General features: G+C 42.5%; 1 protein-coding gene across 2 annotated transcripts in view; it reads left to right on the top strand.

The window, feature by feature from the left end:
* LOC109920608 (cAMP-specific 3',5'-cyclic phosphodiesterase 4D-like) overlaps positions 1-18,680 on the top strand; it is a 997,263-nt gene that overhangs the window by 751,492 nt on the left and 227,091 nt on the right. The window lies entirely within an intron of this gene.

The raw sequence follows: 18,680 nt of genomic DNA, 5'->3' as shown, positions 1-18,680 counted from the left end.
CATCCAGCTCTACACCTTGTTATCTCAGATTCTCCAGCATCAGCAGTTCCCACTATCTCTGTATAAAAATGTTGCCCCACATGTCCTTTTAAATCTTTTCTTCTCACCTGAAAAGTATGCCCCCTAGTTGTAAGCTCTCCCACCCTACGGAAAAGGCCCTTTTAATTCACCCTATCTGTGCCCCTCATGATTTTATAAACCTCAATAAAGTCACCCCTCAACCTCTTACGCTCTAGTCGAAAACTCCCAGCCTATCCAGTCTATTTTTATCTCTCAAACCCTCCATTCCCAGCAACATCTCTGTAAATCTTTTCTGAACCCTCTCCAGTTTAATAATATTCTTCCCATAACAGGGCGACCAGAACTGGACACAGTACTCCAGAAGAGTTCTCACTAACGTCCTGTAAAACCTCAACATGACATCCCAACTCCTTGACTCAAAGGTCTGAGCAATGAAAATTAGTGTGCTAAATGCCTTCTTAACCACCCTGTCTACTCGTGTTGCAAATTTAAAGAATTATGCACCTGAACCCCTCGGTCTCTCTGTTCTACAACACTACCCAGGGCCCTACCATTACCTCACATCTATCCAAATTAAACTCTATCTGTCATTCCTCAGTCCATTGACCCAATTGATCAAGATCTTTCTGTAATCTTAGATAACCTTCTTCACTGTCTACTCTACCACCGATTTTGGTGTCATCTGCAAATTTATTAAACATCAAAATCATTTATATACATGACAAACAAAAGTGGAGCCATTACTGAGCCCTGTGGAACTCCTCTAGTGACAGGCCTGCTGATCAGAAAAACAACCCTCCACCATTACCCTAAGTCTCCTACCATCAAGCCAATCCTGTATCCAATTAGTAAGCTCACCCTGAACTCCTCATGATCTAACTTTACTAATTAGTCTACCATGCAGAACCTTGTCAAAGGTTTTACTGAAGTCCTAGTAAACAATGTCTCCCCTTTTGCCCTCATCAATCTTTTTGGTTACATCATTAAAAAACTCAAAACAAGTTTGTGAGGGGTGATTTTCCTTGCACAAAGCCATGTTGACTATCCCTAATCCTTGCCTTTCCAAATGCATGTTCATCCTATCTTTCAGAATCACCTCCAACAACTTACCCACCACCAGTGTCAGACTCAGAGGTCTATTGTTTCCAAGCTTCTCCTTACTGCTTTTCTTAAACAATGGCACAACATTAGCCACGACCTCTTGATAGAATCATAGATTACTACATAATCATAGACCACGTGTTTCGTCACATCCATGCCAGTGCTTTAATAGAGTTATCCAATTAATTTTGCTTTCCTGTTCTTTGCCTATAGCCCTGGAGCTCCTTCTAGATAAATATTGATCTGGTTCCCTTTTAAAGGAATTATTGAATCTGCTTCTAGTACCCTGTCAGACATTGCATTACAGACAATAAAAAACCCCACGGTCCTTTAAAAGTAAAATGTTTTCCTCAAGTTTTGTTTTGTTAATTACCTTAGATTCAAATCCTCTGGTTGCCTGCTGTTCTGCTATAATATGGTACGTGATCAAAATCCCCTGCATTGTGCTTATTAACCCTATCTGTTACTCTATTTAAAAAATAAGTCAATAAGTTGCCAAGCATTACTTCCTGTGCTGGATTTCATTTATAAACACAGCTTTCCGATGCTAATTAAATATGTCCCATATTATCTCTAGATGTTTCCCCACCATCAAAATTAGGCTGACAGCCCTGTAGTTACCAGGTTTACCTCGATTTTTTTTTGAACAGGAGTGTAGCATTTACAATCCTTCAGGATCTAGCATTGCACACACATCTAAGGAGGGTTGGAAGATTTTGACCGGAAATTCTGCTGTTTCCACTGTTGTTTCCTTTAGCAACCTCGGATTCACACCCAGATCAATTATGCTTTTGGAGGACTGCCATCTTTTTAGTACCCCTTCATTATCATTTCTTCTATCCAGTTGAATTTCTCTATTATCTCCTTTACTGTAACCTCACCTTAGATCAAAGCATTGTTTAAAAAGTCATGCAGGGATCATATTTGGTGTTAGATTGTGGATCTTTTAGCATCGAGTGCAAGTTTCTTGCATTAAGGCCTATATTTGGTCTGTTTCTCTATCACCTCACAGCATATACCAGCTTTTAGGCAGTCATTCTGGAGAGTACTTTGCTGAGATATTCCTGACATCTCACGTTTCACTTTTCCACTAAACTGTCAGTTTCAATATCAGCATGGCTTTCTGTCTCCTTTCTCGCAAGCACACGAAATAGCCAGCAGAGTTGCTTTTGAATTGCACATTGACCATCTAGGCCACTTTTTACTTTCTCTCATTATTTTGTTTATTGTTTTATCTGTCCAACTGACCCATCAAGACTTTTGATGTTGAAACGTTCAGATTTGTTCTCTAAGTGATACTGTCAGGTTTAAGGCCACATCAGAGAGTGACTATGTTTCAGGGAGTGGCAACATCATTCTCTAACAATGCAAACCACAACTGTAGCTGTAGGATACTGGGACAGTCAATAAAATAAAGATAGGCTACTCAATTTTATGTTGAAACAGTGTCACATTCAAATAGTTCTAAAAGCTCTTTGATACATTGCCCAACATGCATTTCAATCCTTGGGGTCAGATTTAGTCTTTGGTGTGCTGTGTGCAGAAAAAAAAAATTGTTGCATTTTTGTAGGTTTTTCAATGTCTTCAGGCCTTCACTTTGAAGTATGTTTGAATTGTATGCACTGTTGTTGGTTAGTGCAGCAACCACTTTCTGCACAGCAAGGCAAAATAAACAGCAATAAACTAAATGGCAGAACTGTTTGGTGGTGTTGATTGATGAACTTGAACAGGATAGCAAACTGGATGAAATAAGCCCAGATGGTGTCTCCCCATTTACATGGCATTTAAAAGACAATCATAGGATGGTTACAGCACAGAGGGAGATCAGTCAGCCTCCTGTATTTGCTGGTTTTCTATAAGAGCAGTTCACCTTCTGCCACTCCCCTGCTTTTTCTTTTTTTTTAATTTCAGAAATATCCTTTGTTCATAAAAAGTATCTCTGTACATAGACATAGTCACAAATGCAGTTCGGTTCTGTACAGTAGCATATCAAGGAAACAAACAAACATGGGAGTTTGGTTCTTTCCAAACAAACCAAAGGCATCTCTTTCTTGTACATGACTATATTTACATACATTTGAGGCACCCGGGGCGGGGGATCCGATAACCGAACCGACCCCCATTTAACTTCAGCAGAAAGGCCTCACTCAGTGATCTTTTCCCTCTGTGCCTTGGCAGCAGCTGCCCCAAGCTTCAGTGCATCCCTTAGCACACAGTCCTGGACCTTGGACTGTGCCAGTCTGCAATTCTCAGTCACGGTCAACCCCTTGTTCTGGAAGACCAACAAGTTTCAGGCAGACCAAAACGCGTGTTAAACTAAATTCATGGTCCTCCGGGCACAGTTGATGTTTGTCTCAGTGTGCATACCAGGGAACAGCCGTAGAGCACAGAGTCCCATCTCACGGAGCTGGTCGGGACAAAGCTCGACAAGAACCACTGCATCTCTCTCCAGACTTACTTTGCAGCTCTAAGCGTGCCTCAGTAAGGATTTTCGGTTGAAGTGGGTGTACATGATCGCCTTTACACATGTTCCTGATCCCCGGAAGGAGTTGTGTGACAGTCTCAAACCCACCACAGCTGCTTTAACGGCAGCGTGCAGTAGCACAGGTGTACAAGAAGGATTTCACAGGTAGTGCCCTTCTCACCACCAGCCTAGTGATGTCTTGGTGCTTGTTAGAAAGTTCTGGTGAAGAGGCATTCTGCCAAATGACTTTGACAGTCTGTTCAAGGAACAACCCAACTGGATCCGCCCTCTCCTTTTCCTGCAGGGTCTCAAGGACGCTACGTGCTGACCACTTCCTGATGGACTTGTGGTCAGAAGTGATTTTCTTTGCAAATTTCTCCACAAAGGACAGGTGATACAGAACGGTCCAACTACTTGGCAACGAGGCCAGTCCCATCCTTTGCAACACCGGGGGCAGGTAGAAGCTCAGTGCCTGGTGACACTTGGTGTTTGTATACCAAGGGTCTATGCACAGCTTGATGCAGCCACAGACAAAAGTTGCCATCAGGATGAGGGTGACGTGGGTATGTTCTTCCTTGCCTTATCCGGAGCTTTGTACCTTTTCCCTGTAGTACTGCAATTATTTTCTTATGCTAGCAATAATGGCCTGAATTTTACAGTCAATGCCGCACTGTTGGCTGATGCTGTTCGTTACACTCATAGCTACCGCAGACCTTTTTGGGATATTGCACAGCAATTTGCCATCATTCAGGAACCTGATGCAGCAGTTCTCCCGAAGGTTTTCAGGAACATGTGTAAACATGGTGATCATGTACATTACTTCAGTTGAAAGTCCTTACTGAGAAGTATTTGTAGCTGCAGCAACTTTGAGTATCAGATGCTGTTTGCAATGAGTGACCAAACCCATGCCTTCATTTTCGCACCACCTTGCAAGGTGACCTTGCCGAGTTTAAACCAGGAAAAGTTGGTTATGGTGTTTAATTCTGAATATCCCTCCAGCTCAGCATCCTATCCAAGCCCAAATCAAGCTTCGGTTGTTGTATAGAGCAGTGATTGTTAACTAGTGCACAATGACAAGGTGAGAAGTGTGCTGCAAAGTTTTCTGGAAGCAGTGTCGCTTTACCTGAGCATCAAGCCCATGCCCAGAGCCGAGCATGCATAGACTTCCAGTACTATGCATACAGTATGACGAAAGTGGGTGTGCTGTAGAAATATTTATCTCACTGAAGTGTACCTTAATACTGCTGTGGAATAAATGGGAGACATATTACTTCGTAAATGGGAAGCAAAGTCAGTAGTGATGTAATGCAGCACATGATGATATCTGAAGAGAGAAGCAACAGTTTGGACCTACATGTACATCATTAGCACAATGTGAATAAACAGTTACTTTGAAGAGATCTTAGACTCCATCAATTCTTTTTAGCTATACAGTGCACCCACAAGCTACTTCAAAGGCTACAGTAATACGATAAAGATCTCCATGCATAATTCCATCGTAGGTCACTAGAAATCAGTTAACGGGAGGGTGCTGAACAATATACATTTCCCTCTGCTAAATCAAATTCTGAAGTCTGGTGTAATGTACTTGTCTGAAATCAGCTCGCATAGCTCAAGTTAAGTAATGTATTCTTGACACTGACGTGTTTACGTCATAGCAGTCCAGACTTCTGGTTTATTTCAAACACCAATAGACTTTTTAGTTAAAATAATTCTGGTGATTAAATTGACTAACAGAAGGACAGCGGTGCTAAATTGATATATCCGTGAGAATTCAACATCTATATTTATATATCGACTTGAATAAAAGTAAAGAACATGCCAGGATGTTGCATAGAAATATAATCAGAAGAGCATTGATACCAAACAAAAGGACAATCAGGAGATGTGACTTAAAATTTGTTCAAAGAAGGAGATTTTAAAGAGAATCTTGAAGGAGGCAAAAGAGAGAATAGGAGGTTCACAGAAAGAACTTCACAGCTTGTGTGTGAACTGGACAGTGGAAGAGATGGGTGCCAACAGTGGGGCAAAGATTGAAGTATGTGTAAGAGACCAGAGCTGGAGGAACAGAGTTCTGCAATACTAGAGTGAACACAATGGTCAGAGTCTTACGGACGTGCAGAGTCTGAATTAGGAAATGTCAGTTAGATTATTTAATTCTGAATATACCCCTGGATGAGCATCCTATCCAAGGCCAAAGCAAGCTTCAGTTGGTGTGTAGAGCGGTGCTTATTAACCAGTGTGCCATGACAAGGTGAAAATTATGCTGCAAAGTCACAGAGGGTCTTGGTTAGGATAGCGGCCATGGGATGAGAGTGGTAAGCAGGCATTAATTGGCTACATAAGGTCTTCATTTGACTGTGAAGCATGAAGGCCATGCATGGTATTCCCAGCAAGGACTTAATCAGGGTGGAGGCGGGAGTGTGGTGGGGTTCCCTCCTGATTACATGGTCTCTTGTCAACCTGGGCATAATTTTAAGGGTAGTGGGAATCTGGAATGCACTGCCTAAGAGGGTAATAGAGAAAACTTCGCAATCTTTAAAAAGTATGTGGATGAGCACCTGAAATGCCGTAACATTCAAATCTGCTGGAGGTGGTGGCAGGGGTGGGGGAGGGGGAGAGGGGTGGCTGGTGGAATTCGTGTCGGTAGGTTGGCACAGACTCGACGGGCCAAGGGAGGCTTCTGTGCTGTAATACTCTATGACTCTCAATGACCAAACCTACTATTGGAAGGGCTGTAGATATTAACCAGTGAGAATGTTGTCATGGACATATTGGAGGACCAGGAAGCACAGAGGGGATGGCTAAACAGAACCAAATGCAATGTGGGATAGGATGTAGGCAACAGAGCTTAGGTTGGCGGACAGCAAGAGACTTGGCAGGACATCATGTTTGGTTGATCGTGGAAGTGATTACAATATTCATAAAAGCTTTGGCATTAGATGGAATCGGATGGGACAGCAGTGCTTGTGGTGGAGAATACATTAATCTGAAACTTGGCTGAGGTTAAAATAAATCTCTGAGGTGCCAAAACCAGCCTGATACTCAGTGTGTAACTAGGTAAAGTCAGAGGCAAGGATACAGAATTGGCTCAGGGTTTCAATCTTCTCAATACTTGGCTGGAGGAAGTTGTGTTTCAGGAGTGAATGTCAAATGTCAAGACTAACAACACCGATGTTTGGAGGAGTTGAGTAATGGAGCGGTATGCTGGGTGTCGTCAATGAACATGTGGAAACACACAGGGTATGAAATATATTGGATGTGAATTTCAACACATTTTGGTTTTAGTAACATAAACATATCCATAAAATGTCAGAGCATTTACTTAGTATTTTTTAATTATTTATTTTTCCATTGAAATATTGAAGCCCATAAAATATCACGAAATTAAGAACCTGTTTGTCTCCATGTTGGCTTTTGGTGAGAAATAGGCTGCTATTTCATCATGAAAGGAAATACTTTCTAAATTCCAAGTTCAGTATAATTAAGTTCAATTTAAAGTAAAGCTTTGATGGCTGACCCCGAGTAGTTTTGTATCAGGAAAATCAAAAGTTCTGTCTTGGAGATTGAATGTTGGAATTTAAAGACTGTTAGTGACATATGTTGTAAAATATTTTGATCCAATGGTATTTCCTGTTTGGCTGGAAAAGTGAGCTTCACCATGTAAGAGCCTTTTGGCAACTCCTCATCAACGTGTCAATTATATGGGAAACTCACTGAATGCTACTGGCTTGTTCGGTATAAATGGGCCCTTCACTGCTATTTACTGTGAGATTTTACTTTGCAAAAATCTGAAGTTGTCGCAAAACATCTTTCATTGTTGTCATTGAACTGCCTTCTGGCATGGGATTAAGTCATTAGGTGTGATGTTAAAAAGACAATGCAGTGAATCCAATCCATATGCAGACTGGGTAAAACTAATGAGCATCAATGCTATGAAGGGTAAATAACTGGAATGTGTATGAAATGGTTTTCTGGAGCAATATGTTGAGAAACCAACAATGAAACAGACTTTTTTTTGTGTTTATCTAGTATTATGCAATGAAAAAAGGGTAGTGAATAATCTTGTGAATAATCACTGTACCCGAAATGTTAACTCTGATTTCTCTCCACAGATGCTGCCAGACCTGCTGAGCCTTTCCAGCAATTTCTGTTTTTGTTTCTGATTTCCAGCACCCGCAGTTCTTTTGGTTTTTATTTAGTGAATAATCTTGTTGTAAAAGAACAGTTGGGAAGAGTGACCATAGTACAATAGAATTTTTCATTAATTTTATACAAACTGATAAAGATACAGATAGGAAAGATAATATATGAATATGACCAGCAAGAAACATAAAAATTGTAAACATTTCTATAGGTATGTAACAAAATAGATTTACAAATAAAGAACAGAGTGCAATACAGGCAGAGACAGGAGAAGATTTAATAGCTAGTATAGAAATGGCAAAGAAACTAAACAATTAATTTGTGTTTGTCCTCCTGGAGGAAGATTCAGGAAATGTCCTAGAAATAATAGAGGTCCAAACTAGTGAGAATGAAGAAGGGGAAGAAATGAGTCTTTATAAAAGTGTAGTCAACACAGTGTGGACCTGGAGGAACACAGCAGGTCAGACCTGAAGAAGGGTCCCAACCTGAAACGTTGGCTTTCCTGCTCCTCTGATGCTGCCTGAACTTCTGTGTTCCTCCAGCTCCATACTGTGTTGACTCTGACTCCAGCATCTGCAGTTCTTGGTATCTTCTTAGTAAATGTGTAATAGTGCAGAAATTAGTGGGACTGAATGTTGACAAATTCCTTGGGCCCATTGATCTACATACCTGTGCTAAAAGAGAGGGCTCTGGTGGTAGTGGATGCATTGGTGATCATCTTTAAATTTTTTATAGATTCTGGTATAATGCCTACAGATTGGAAGGTGAAAATTGTTTCTAAATAAAAGAGAAAGAGAGTGAGAGAGAAACTAGGAACTACAGACCAGATAGCCCAACCTCAATGGAAGGGGTAAATACAAGACTTTATTGAAGAGGATGTGATAAATGAACACTTTGAAATGAATGATCTAATTGAGCAGAGTTATTAATATACAGCAAAGAGCTGCAGATGCTGGAAATTTAAAACAAAAATCAAAATTGCTGGAGAAACTCAGCACATCTGGTAGCATCTGTGGAGAGAAAGCAGAGTTAACGTTTTAACTCTAATGACCATTCTTCAGAACTATTCTGAAGTCAAAATGCTTGTGCCTTTGTACTTTTCAGAAGACTTTTGACATGATCCCACATAAGAGGTTGGAAAATGAAGTTAGAGCATATGGAGTAGGAGCTAATACTGGTATAGTTTAAGACTTGGTTAATGGAGAAAAAAAATGAATGTAAATAAATAGATCATTCTCAGGTTGGCTGTAAGCAGTGGGCCATTGCAAGAATCACTGCTTTAGACAATAGCTATTTACAATCTAGGTAATGATTTGGATTGGGGATCAAATGTAATATTTTCCAAGTTTCTTGATGGTAAGTTATGAGAAGAATGCAAAGAAGCTTCAAGACGATTTGGGCAGGTCTAGTGAGTGGGCAAGAAAAAAGCTTAGGGAATATAATGGGGCGAGTGTGAGGTTATCCATTTCAATAGCAGAATCAGAGGTTCAGAGCATTTCTTAAATGATAAAAAATGTCATGGTGTTGATAGCCGAAGGAACCAGACCATCCTTGTTCATAAGTCAGTGAGAACTAACTTGCAGGTGCAGAAAGGAGTTAGAAAGGCAAATGCAACATGTGCCTTCATTGTAAGAGGATTTGATCACAGGAATAAAGATCCTTCCCTGCTGTAGGGAAGGTGTTATTAAACTTGAAAGGGTGCAGAAAAGATTTACAAAGATGTTGCCAGGATTGAAGGGTTTGAGCTATAGGCACATGCTGAATAGGCTAGGGCTGTTTACCTTGAAGCTTCTGAGGCTGAAGGGTAACCTTACAGAAGTGTATAATATCATGCAGGGCATGGATAGGGTGAATGGTCAAGGTCTTTTCCCCAGGGTGGGGTGTTCAAAACTAGAGGGCATAGGTTTAAAGTGAGAGGAGAAATATTTAAAAGGGACCTAAGGAGCAACTTTTTCATGCAGAGGGTGGTGTACGTATAGAATGAACTGCCAGAGGAAGTGGTGGAAGCTGGTACAATTACAACATTTAAAAAGCATGTGGATGGGTATTTGAATAGGAAGGTATTGGAGGGATATGGGCCAAATGTTGGCATATGGGACTATTTTTATTCAGGATATCTGGTTGGCATAGACGAGTTGGATCGAAGGGTCTCTTTCCATGCTGTACATTTCTATGAGTCTATATCTTTGCTTCTATTGTATAGAGCCTAAGTATGAATATTGTGTGAAGTTTTGGACCCTTTACCAAAGGAAGGGTATATTTTCTGTAGAGGGAGTGCAACAGACATTTATGAGACTGATTCCTGAGATACTGGAATTATTTAATGAGAAGACTGAGGAAACTAGACACACACACTCTAGAATTTTAAACAATGCACGTGAATCTCTTTGATTCTTACCAAATTATTAAAAAGGTGCCAGGTTAGATGCAGAAAGAATATTTACACTGACTGGGGTGTCCAGAGCCAGTAGACACATGACAGAATTCTTTCTGCACCTGAGCAATGTGGGCAATCAGGATTTATTTGGGAAAATATAGCAAGATTGGAAAAATGCCAACATCAAGAGAAAGAAAGTCTGATTTTGTATCCAAGGTTTGAACAGTGAGATGAGAATCTCACTATGAAGCGATGAAAGGCTCATTTACAGTATTAGTATTTGATTTTTACTATTATCCCCTCATTTTAATGAAGTTTATATTCTCTCATGTGGCAGAGAGAATCTAGATGATGACAATTCCTAACATGAAAGTGAGAGCAGGTACCTGGTGACTCGAGCTTGCTCCCTGCTTCTCATTGTATCTTCTGATCCAACACCTGAGGGCACATTCCACAGGTAGCAACCACCTGCACACCTCACCAACAGAGGTTGGCATAGGACACACACTAGCCTCACCACATCATCATGGCAAATCTCTGACTCATTCAGAATGCAGTTATCCACTTCACTGTTGAACTTTGGAATGCACTGACACCTTTTATTGTAACACTGCTGCTAGTCAGCTTTGCATGCTGGGACAGGCACCCACCTTATGCATCAAGCAGGGTGCATGTCAGGACTCTTAGCTTGCCATCTTAGCGCTCACTCACTTTGTGCCTACTTGGATGCTCACAGTATTGATGCCTTACCTTTTTGTACTTGGCCGACTCATTCAGAATTTATATACTCAGTACCGCTCTCTCGCTTTCCTTTTTGGAATAGACGCAAAGAAAAGCAGCTGGTTATAGTCAAGTCTAGGAGAATCCTGCCGCTGTGTGGCACTGTGCTACACCAATGTCTCAACTGCAGCTGGAGTTGTTCTCAGTCAAGTGGCACTGCCATCAGTCAGAGATCCTGCCACTGGCATTCAAAGCCAGAGTGCAGTCTCAGCCTAGGAGCCTGGACACAGTCAGCTGCTTGGGGCAGTCAGGGTCAAAGGTTCCATATCAAAACAGTCCATGGAGCAGGCCACATGGTCAATCCTGCAGGTCAAGTGCAACCAGGCCAAGAATCAATAGTAGATCTCCTGGGGAGCTGGAGAGTGATCAGGTAGGGGTCTTGTCCATCCAAATTAGTCAGGGGGCAGGCCACGTCAGTCATGGGGGTTTGTTCACAATGTCAAGTCAGATTATCTTTGGTGGGGACTGAGGCAGCATACTGGTAAGCAGAAGGGACATACTGCAATGAGGATAATTCAACACATAAGTGTGTGTGGGATACAATAGTGCATTGAAGGACTTAGGTCATTACAGGCGGTGTGAGGGGTGGGTGGTGCATGGTCATTAATAGTCACCCCTACCATGGCTTTGATGCGACGACAAGGCATCACAATGGTTGACATGGCTGAGTTGTAAGACCTGGGCTCAGGAAGTAATGTTGAGAGAAGAAAACATAAATGATAAACCTGGAGGGTGGGAACATGTGGAAGCTCCGACCTGATGGGGTCAACAGGACTGCAAGGAAGAAAGGAACGTGAGGGTGGTGGGTGGGTTCACATAGATTAACAATCTGAGCTATGAAGCATGACCTGTGCTGGCTTCCATTCTCACTCGAATCACAAATACGCAGTGGAAATGGAAAATAGCTGCCATCACACCCAGACTGAGTGGAGTAAGTGTTGTTCTGAGGTCGCAGGCTGTAACTATGACTTCTTTCAAGGGACAATTGCATTAATCAGGCACTTAAATGGTGCAGTTTGAAGTCATCTGTAATCATAAAAATCTGCATGTCAAAGAGATGCAGTGACCAACTATGTGGGACACAATTCCTTGGAGGGATGAAGGTGAGGACATAAACTAGAAGGAACACCACTTTCACCATGATAGAATACCCAACAAGCTAGACTGGACCTAATTGACACCCTCTCCCAATTGATCAGCATTGGATGGGTGATCATCCATTGCCGGTAAATCTGTTGTTGCTCAAACAGAAAGGAGCCCCTGTTCATTCCCAGAGCAAATGCAGCTTGGTGAAATTTCCACCTGGGCAAGTGTCTACCTACCTCCACTGGAAAGGCGAAATGAGGCTGTCACCAGTTCTCTAGCCAATTGGAGGGATCCCTGTCACTACAACGTTGATAAATTGATTCCTTAGACAGTGAGCTGCCATCTATGATATGATTATTCATCAACAGGAACAAAGGGGTTGGACAGCAAATTAGAGAACAACATAATTTACTTTGCTAGGAATGAAAATATGGGACTTTATATTTCCATTGCACCTGATAGCATTGCTTAGGTGGCAGTTAATTGTAGATGAAATTTATGAATTAAGAGCAGGCAAATGAAAGTTTCTAGAACAATTCCTACTTTATTTCCATCTCCCAAATCATGTAACGTCTTCTCTACACAGAATGAACAAAGAACAAAGAAAATTACAGCACAGGAACAGGCCCTTTGGCTCTCCAAGTCTGCGCCGATCCAGATCCTCTATCTAAACCTATCGCCTATTTTCCAAGGATCTGTATCCCTCTGCTCCCTGCCCATTCATGTATCTGTCTAGATACATCTTAAATGACGCTATCGTGCCCGCCTCTACCACCTCCGCTGGCAACGCGTTCCAGGAACCCATCACCCTCTGCGTAAAGAACTTTCCATGCATATCTCCCTTAAACTTTTCCCCTGTCACCTTGAAATCGTGACCCCTAGTAATTGAGTCCCCCACTCTGGGGAAAAAGCTTCTTGCTATCCGCCCTGTCTATACCTGTCATGATTTTGTAGACCTCAATCAGGTCACCCCTCAACCTCTGTCTTTCTAATGTAAATAATCCTAATCTACTCAACCTCTCTTCATAGCGAGCACCCTCCATACCAGGCAACATCCTGGTGAACCTCCTCTGCACCCTCTCCAAAGCATCCACATCCTTTTGGTAACGTGGTGACCAGAACTGTACGCAGTATTCCAAATGTGGTTGAACCAAAGTCCTATACAACTGTAACATGACCTGCCAAGTCTTGTACTCAATACCCTGTCCGATGAAGGAAAGCATGCCGTATGCCTTCTTGACCACTCTATCGACCTGTGTTGCCACCTGCAGGGTACAATGGACCTGAACACCCAGATCTCTCTGTGCATCAATTTTCCCCAGGGCTTTTCCATTTATCGTATAGTTTGCTCTTGAATTGGATCTTCCAAAATGCATCACCTCGCATTTGCCTGGATTGAACTCCATCTGCCATTTCTCCACCCAACTCTCCAATCTATCGATATTCTGCTGCATTCTCTGACAGTCCCCTTCACTATCTGCTACTCCACCAATCTTAGTGTCATCTGCAAACTTGCTAATCAGACCATCTATACCTTCCTCTAGATTCCTGTGGAACACCACTGGTCATAGTTCTCCATTTTGACAAACTCTCTTCCACTATAACTCTCTGTCTTCTGTTGCCCAGCCAGTTCTCTATCCGTCTAGCTAGTACACCCTGGACCCCATGCGACTTCACTTTCCCCATCAGCCTACCATGGGCAACCTTATCAAACGCCTTACTGAAGTCCATGTATATGACATCTATAGCCCTTCCCTCATCTATCACTCTGTTACTTCCTCAAGGAATTCTATCAAGTTGGTAAGACATGACCTTCCCTGCACAAAACCATGATGCCTATCACTGATAAGCCCATTTTCTTCCAAATGTAAATGGATCCTATCCCTCAGGATCTTCTCCAGCAGCTTCCCCACCACTGACGTCAAGCTCACTGGTCTATATTTTCCTGGATCATCCTTGCTACCCTTCTTAAACAAGGGGACAACATTAGCAATTCTCCAGTCCTCCGGGACCTCACCCGTGCTCAAGGATGCTGCAAAGATATCTGTTAAGGCCCTGGGGACTTGACCACCCTAATACCTTTTAGAATACCAAACACATCCCCCCTCCTTATGCCGACTTGACCTAGAGTAATCAAACATCTATCCCTAACCTCAACATCCGTCATGTCCCTCTCCTCGGTGAATATCGACGCAAAGTACTCATTAAGAATCTCACTCATTTTCTCTGACTCCTCGCATAACTTCCCTCCTTTGTCCTTGAGTAGGCCAACCCTTTCTCTAGTTACCCTCTTGTTCCTTATGTACGAATGAAAGGCTTTGGGATTTTCGTTAACCCTGTTTGCTAAAGATATTTCATGACCCCTTTTCGCCCTCTTAATTCCTCATTTCAGATTGGTCCTACTTTCCCGATATTCTTCCAAAGCTTCGTCTGTTTTCAGTCGCCTATGTGTGCTTCCTTTTTCCTCTTTGCTCGTCTCACAATTTCACCTGTCATCCATGGTTCCCGAATCCTGCCCTTTCTATCCCTCATTTTCACAGGAACATGTCTGTCCTGCACTCTAATCAACCTCTCTTTAAAAGCCTCCCACGTATCAAATGTGGATTTACCCTCAAACAGCTGCTCCCAATCCACAATCCCCAGCTCCTACCGAATTTTGCTATAGTTGGCCTTCCCCCAATTCAGCACTCTTCCTTTAGGACCACTCTCGCCTTTGTCCATGAGTATTCTAAAACTTACGGAATTGTGATCACTAGTCCCAAAGTAATCCCCTACTGAAACTTGAACGACCTGACTGGGCTCATTCCCCAACACTAGGTCCAGTATGGCCCCTTCCCAATCATAGAATCCCTACAGTGTGGAAACAGGCACTTCGGCCCAACAATTCCACACCGAACCTCAGAGTATCCCACTTAGACCCATCCCCCTATAACCCACCTAATCTACACCTCCCTGAACACTACAGGTAATTTAGCATGGCCAATCCACCTAACCTGCACATCTTTGGACTGTGGAAGGAAACCAGAGCACCCGGAGGAAACCCACGCAGACACAGGGAGAATGTGCAAACTCCACACAGACAGTCACCCGAGGCTGGAATCGAACCTGGGTCCCTGGCGCTGTGAGGCAGCAGTGCTAACCACTGTGCCACTGTGCTGCCCGAGTTGGACTATTTACATACTGCTCTATAAAACCCTCCTGGATGCTCCTTACAAATTCTGCTCCATCTGAACTCCTAACACTAAGTGAATCCCAGTCAATGTTGGGAAAATTAAAATCTCCCATCACCACCACCCTGTTGCTCCTACATCTTTCCATAATCTGTCTACATATTTGTACCTCTATTTCACGCTTGCTGTTGGGACGCCTGTAGTACAGCCCCAACATTGTTACCGCACCCTTCCTATTTCTGAGCTCTACCCATATTGCCTCACTGCTCGAGTCCTCCATAGTTCCCTCCTTCAGCACAGCTGTGATATCCTCTTTGACCAGTAATGTAACTCCTCCACCCCTTTTACCTCCCTCTCTATCCCTCCTGAAGCATCTATATCCTGGGATATTTAGTTGCCAATCTTGCCCTTCCCTCAACCAAATCTCAGTATTTTGTAATAACATCATACTCCCAGGTATTAATCCAAGCCCTAAGTTCATCTGCCTTACCTACTACACTTCTCGCATTAAAACAAATGCACCTCAGACCACCTGTCCCTTTGCATTCATCATCTGCTCTCTGCCTCCTCTTCCCCTTCATTATCTAGTTCCTTACAGGCTTTAGTTACTACCTCCTTACTGTCCACTAACCTCCTCATTTGGTTCCATTCCCCTGCCACATTAGTTTAAACCCTCCCCAACAGCGTTAGCAAAAACACCCCCTAGGACATTGGTTCCAGTCCTGCCCAGGTGTAGACCGTCCGATTTGTAATAGTCTCACCTCCCCCAGAACCGGTCCCAATGTCCCAAAAATCTGAACCCCTCCCTCCTGCACCATCTCTCATGCCACTCATTTATCCTGCCTATTCTTTCATTTCTACTCTGACTAGCATGTGGCACTGGTAGCAATCCTGAGATTACTACCTCTGAGGTCTACTTTTTAACTTGGCTCCTAACTCCCTAAACTCTGCTTGTAGGACCTCATCCCATTTATTACCTATATCATTGGAGCCTATATGCACCACTACAGCTGGCTGTTCACCCTCCCCCTTCAGAATGTCCTGCAGTCGATCTGAGACATCCCTGACCCGTGCACCTGGGAGGCAACATACCATTCGGGAGTCTCGTTTTCGACCACAGAACCACCTATCTACTCCCATTACAATTGAATCCCCTATGACTATAGCCCTTCCACTCTTTTTCCCGCCCTTCTGTACAGCAGAGCCAGCCACGGTGCCATGAACCTGGGTACTGCTGCCTTCCCCTGGTGAGCCATCTCCCCCAACAGTATCCAAAACGGTATACCTGTTTTGGAGGGAGATGACTGCAGGGGACACCTGCACTGCCTTCCTGCTTTTTCTCTGCCTTTTGGTCACCCATTCCCTTTCTCCCTCAGCAATCCTAATCTGCAGTGTGACCAAATTGCTGAACGTGCTATCCACGATTTCCTCAGCATCGCAGATGCTCCAAACTGAATCCATCCGCAGCTCCAGAGCTGTCATGCGGTCTAACAAGAGCTGCAGCTGGACACGCTTCCTGCACGTGTAGGAGTCAGGGACATCAGCCGCGTCCCTGAGCTCCCACATTGAGCATGAGGAGCATAACACGGGTCTGGGATCTCCTGCCATTTTTACTCTTAAGCTTAGCTTAGTCCTACTATAATATCAAATAATAGATAAATGAAATGAAAACATTTTTACCAATCACTCTACTTATCAGCACACGATTAAAAAAAATAAAAAGAAAAACCTTACCTTATCAACACACCACAGAGTCTTTTGTTTTTGGTTAGAGGAGGAGGGCGGGTGGGAGACCCTACACGTGTAGTGTCTCAGGTTTAGTCACTGCCCAAAAATATCAGTTCTCTCACTCTCCCAGAGCGCAATTCGACTGCTCCCACTCAGCTCCGCTGCCGAAATGTGAAGAACTTATCTTCCCGGCAGCCCCTTTGGTGCTCGCTCTCACCGCTCCAGCTGCTGCTGCAAAAATGGAGGCCGCAACATTTGCCGACACTTGAATGGTCATTCCTGTGTCAGCATGACACAACTGAACTGCAGTTATAAAGTTTAAACAGTCTTGTGTACTTGTAAATGAGAGAACAGGACTGTCAGTAATATTTGATTGCAGTCAAATGACAGCTTCTCAAGTGAGAGGATTACTTTAATGATGTAGGGATACAATTTCTTGCCTAGACCACAAAACAAATACATCCCAAATGTCTAAAATGCAGTTTCAACATGCCAATGCTAAAATTCTAACAATTGCATGGTCAGTATTGTTTCTGTCATTGCTTCAGTGGTACTGTTAGACAGTTGAAGAGCATAGCCTTGGTCTCTAAGGTGACATTTTCCACATTTCTTCAAAGAATCATTTGGATTTACAAACTTTTATGGCCCAGGGAGTTAACTACACAGTGTTTGCATTTCTCTACCAGTACTGTAGCAGAGCATTGGGTCTTTTTAAACATGGTGATAGAAGAGATGGAATTATGGCCAAGAATTAAGCGGACTACACAAGGTGAAATCTCCACTATAGCTGATCTCCAAATCCTCCCATCACCTCAGTGACTCCCCAAGCCACAAATCTTCCCTCACACCCTCAGTATTTCTCTGTCCTCTACTGGACTGAGTTCTAGTCATTGTTTGAAAGTAGTTTTAACAATTTCAAACATATGTGCTATCTCATATTGGCACTATTTGTTGCTTCATGCTTGGATTATATGCCTGTTTCTTAAAATTAGAAACAATAGTCAAACTTGTCTGTGATGATCTTGTTTTGATTCTTAGCTGGTAACACGTTATGGTCAGTGGTAGTAGTGGTTGGAATTGTTTGTACTGGAACTCAGTTTGTTTCTGTGGAAAAGTTGGGTAATGGCAACTATCTCACTGACTCAGTTGTTTAATCCAGTGCATCATATTTGTCAAAAAGTGTAATGTTTTAAATCATAGATCAGTAGTTATCTAGATGTTAGTTTTGAAATAAGTAAGCTGGTTTGATAACAGTGAATCCGAAACTCGATTGCTTTACACGGAGTGCAGAGTTTGGACAGCAAGTATGTAAACAACAGTATGCAGTGGGTGGATGGGTGGCAGAAACAAAATAAGATGAAAAATAAAGATATAAACAGAGGGTCAATGACCATGATAATGATCAAGAGTATTTAAAAAATTATTAAATAATTTGATTTTTTTCTTCTGATGATAGATATAGGATGTGTTTTGGCGTCAGACTACATCTATAGATTGACTTCCTAGACAGCAAGCTGCCAACTATGACTTTATTCTTATTCAAAGTGAGTGCAGACTTGGGCAACAGGAAAGTACAAATAGTTTTCACTTTGCTGGGGCTTTTATATTTCCACTTCATGCCATTCCATTGTTTGGATGAAAAATCTAATTATTATTCCTACAATTCAATAATTACAGTCAGGCTAATGAATGTTATTATCACAATTCTCATCTGCATGCTTATGCCTAAAATCGCTGTCTTGAACAAATCTTATGATTTCATGGATAGTAGGAACTACAGATGCTGGAGAATCTGAGATAACAAGGT

Source organism: Rhincodon typus, chromosome 1 (genome assembly GCF_021869965.1).
Source record: "Rhincodon typus isolate 14 chromosome 1, sRhiTyp1.1, whole genome shotgun sequence".
In the NCBI taxonomy this organism is placed as follows: Eukaryota; Metazoa; Chordata; class Chondrichthyes; order Orectolobiformes; family Rhincodontidae; genus Rhincodon; species Rhincodon typus.
This window is presented reverse-complemented; position numbering and strand designations above follow the sequence as displayed.